The sequence below is a fragment of the Seriola lalandi genome, unplaced genomic scaffold (genome assembly GCF_002814215.2).
Source record: "Seriola lalandi dorsalis isolate HSWRI2012SDOR001 ecotype SW California unplaced genomic scaffold, Sedor1 jcf7180002054959, whole genome shotgun sequence".
Lineage (NCBI taxonomy): Eukaryota > Metazoa > Chordata > Actinopteri > Carangiformes > Carangidae > Seriola > Seriola lalandi.
In genome coordinates, this window is record NW_019525510.1 from 28,433 (window position 1) to 32,160 (window position 3,728).

The following is a 3,728-nucleotide window of genomic DNA, read 5'->3' on the forward strand; positions in this document are numbered from 1 at the left end:
ATATCAATTAAGTGCCCATCTAAGATATATAGCTGATTGGATTAAAGATGAGGCTTCCTCAATTTGGCTTGACCTTGAGAAGTCCTTATCCGGATGTCCTCTGAAAAATCTACTATTTATTGACAAACTGAAGTGTATTAAAAGGCTTTGCAGCAACCCAGTTACAATTACGGTTTGGACCAACATGTGCTCTATGCAGTATCTTAAATTGCATCGCTCTTGTCCGGTTACAAACAGTTATTCTTATCGCAAAAAAAAAAACAAAAAAACAATGTAGAACTGGGTGAAAAGTCCTATCTTGAATGAATGTTATGTATGGACAACCCAATAAAGATACTTGTGAAAAAAAAAGAACCAGTTGATCACATGGTGGTATTTTTGGGGTATACAATAGAATCTCCCCACAGTGAGTACGTTGTCTGATTTATTGTGGTTCATAAATACCACTGTCAATTATCCTTACTATTTACAGCAGGTCCGAATAAAAGCTTCAAGCAGTAATGAACGGGCCCTTGCACTCCCATGCAACTCGGTGGGGCACGCGGCGTGCCACCCAAAGTGGTTGCACCACCCAAAGCAGCAAAGGATTTAAAGCTTTTTTATGCATGCTTAATTTTGTGTACTAAGTGGAGGCAGTGGCCCTGTGAATATTCACGTAAATATTCAGATGTCTACAGTGTGAGACTGTCATCAGACGTGAAATTTAGGGAAGAATGGACAATTTACAATAGAGTTAAAGCCACTGAAGAAATGTTTTTTTGTGTGCCTTGTCAAAGACATCCACCAGATGGAGGCATACAAAAAGACCTGGCTGGTGGGATTGCAGACTTGGCTGGTGGGTTTTTGATGACAGATCACACATCAAAATTGAAAGTGCTTTGCAGTCCACACCGTTCAGCGAAAACTCACAATGTTAACAGGAAAGCATCATCTACGTGTGATGCATACTCTGACCAGGTTTGGAGAGGATTGGACAAAGTATGTCAGAGTTATAAGCATTTCCTTTTTCAGAATTGTGCATATTACCATGAGGTGGCGCTATGAGTATTACCAAATATGACCATGGGTATGTGTTCAGGGAAGGACTTTTATCATATGAAAGAATCTAGATGAGCTGCAAGTATGTACCCCTCTAAATCAGAGAATTCATGACATTACATGGATAAAATTTGTTCAATTCAAGTTACCCCGGTCTCATTATTGAAGAACCCATAATACAAACAAAACATTGTGTCAGAAGATAGAACAAGAAAGTGGACATAACGAGATGGAATGGAAGGATAACAGCCTCCACCCCGCCTTCAGGTGACAGGTAATGTGTCTGAAAATTTGGGCAACCTTTTGAGTTGTACCTGGTGGCAATCGGCGCTGTTGAAAAGAGTGAAAAAATGAAAGCATCGGTTTTCCTGCATGTTGTCGGTGATGACGCATTGGAGGTGCAAAATAACTTCATGTTTGACGCCATGGAGGATAAGATGAAGCTGGTCAAAATAATGGAGAAGTTTGAGTCATATTGTATACCTAAAAGAAACGTGACATTTGAGAGGCACAGATTCTTCACGTGTGTACAGAAAGCATTGCTTCAACCCTTGAAGTGTATCACAAGACAATTCACATGATCTGTGAGCATCTGCAAGGTATGGACATGTCAATGGATGACATCATAGTGTGGGGGAGCACAAAAGCTGAGAACAATAAAAGACTGAAAAATGTTTTGGAAGCAACAAGGAATGACTGACTGAATTCTCAGAGGGCAGTTATTGAGTGGCTTTCTGAACAATGCAAAGAATGATGATCCGACTGCAGCACTACACGTTGGATGCCATGTACACACCAGTCAAACTCATGTACACAGCTGATACATTGTCTAGAGCCGTTGACCCGAAAGAGCTGGCGAACAGTAAGCTGGACAACGATATGTGGACATGCTCACAAGACAAACAGAGATGAATTGCTGAGTGGACTGAAAAAAATCATGATAGATGGATTGCCCAACATGAAGCAAGACTGCGGGCCTGACATTTCAGAGTACTGGAACTGCAGAGCAGAACTGTCAGTTGTGGAGGACATCATCTGCAAGGGAAGCAAAATAGTCATCCCAAAGAGTCTGAGAAAGGACATGCTCGAGAAGATCCACAAAGGCCATCTTGGGATCAAGTAATGCAAGAAAAGGGCACGTAACATAATGTACTGGCCACGGATTAACCAAGATGTGACAAACAAAGTGTCAAGCTGCACTACATGCCTGAAATATAAAGCAAACAATCGTTCAGAGTCACTGAAGCCGCCAGACAGGCCATATCAGAAGGATGGCGCTGACCTGCTTGTTTGTGATAGGAAAGACTACATTGTGGCCACAGACTATTATCCTGTATTATCCTGTATCCTGAAGTCTATAGACTGCACACTACAATAGAGGCTGTGATGATATCTATGAAAGCCATATACTCCTGACATGGGGTGCCTAATGAGGTCTTCACAGACAATAGTCCACAGTTTGCCAATGCAACATTCAGACACTTTGCTGAAGAATGGAAGCTTGTGCACACAACTTCAAGACCACATTATCCGCAGTCTAACGGGTTAGTGAAAAATGATGAGCTGATTTCTACCAGAGCCTGCTTGTGTACCGTACAACACCTCTCAAATGTGGTATGTCACCTGCACAACTCCTCATGGGACGGGGACTAAGGTAAAACAATTAAAGGACTCAAAGAATGGCAAAAAGAAAAGCAAAAGTTCTATTATGACAGAAGAACATACGACCTACCTGAACTTCATGCTGGTGACCAGGTGAGACTCAAGGACAAAACAGACTACATCACTGGAAGCCCCACCATGAGTTCAACAAGTTATCAGAAGGAGTTCAAGACATATGAAAACCACCTGAGAGAATTATTGAACAGATTGAGCTCTTAGCTGTTCCATGGTACCTCTGCTGTGGCTCCTGTTGCTCAGGAATCAGCTGGCTGACCCTTTGTTGGAGCCACTGATTCTGGAATGGATGGAATTCCCCTTTAAAGCCACAACCTTTGTATAAGTACTCAGATGTATTCCTGTCTGACTCTTGTGCTGTTTGGCACATTCCACAAAGCTAAAGACATTAGACCTGCCACTGTGACAAAGGGGACAAACATTTTCAGCGTCATTGTTTGGTAGTATTTCAAGCTTTCTTTCTTTTGACTTGCTGCACATGCACCTGGGAGACTGTTGCTAGTCAATCCCAGTAGCTAACGAGTTAAATTAACCACGGTCATAGCGATAATTAAATTGAAATGGTAATACTATCTGTCTGGCCATTAACCGTTTCATCTGTAGTTGCAACTGGGTGTGGGTGAAATAATATAAAAAGTATGAGGAACATTTTATATACCTATTGTCATTTCACTGTACTAAAAGAAGAATTTTTACTTGAAATAAATGTTTATTTATTTTTAACTAGCCTACTTCAGTGATTATGTCATCACATATAATATCCCACTATCCCCAATGATTTATGCTAGTGGATATTTAGGTGATAAGGGTGAGTTGTTGTTTAAACATCTGCCTCAGGGAAACTATTTACAACCACTGATAAAGATCACCCTATGGGCATGTGTAGGGGGGCAGCCGGAGGTAACAGAGGTAGATAATTGGTCATTTATATGTATACATAAACTGTCTTCCTTTGAGCGTGCTGAGCTTTAGGTTACACTTGAGGTCGGAGTCAGACGGGAAGGAGGAAGCCA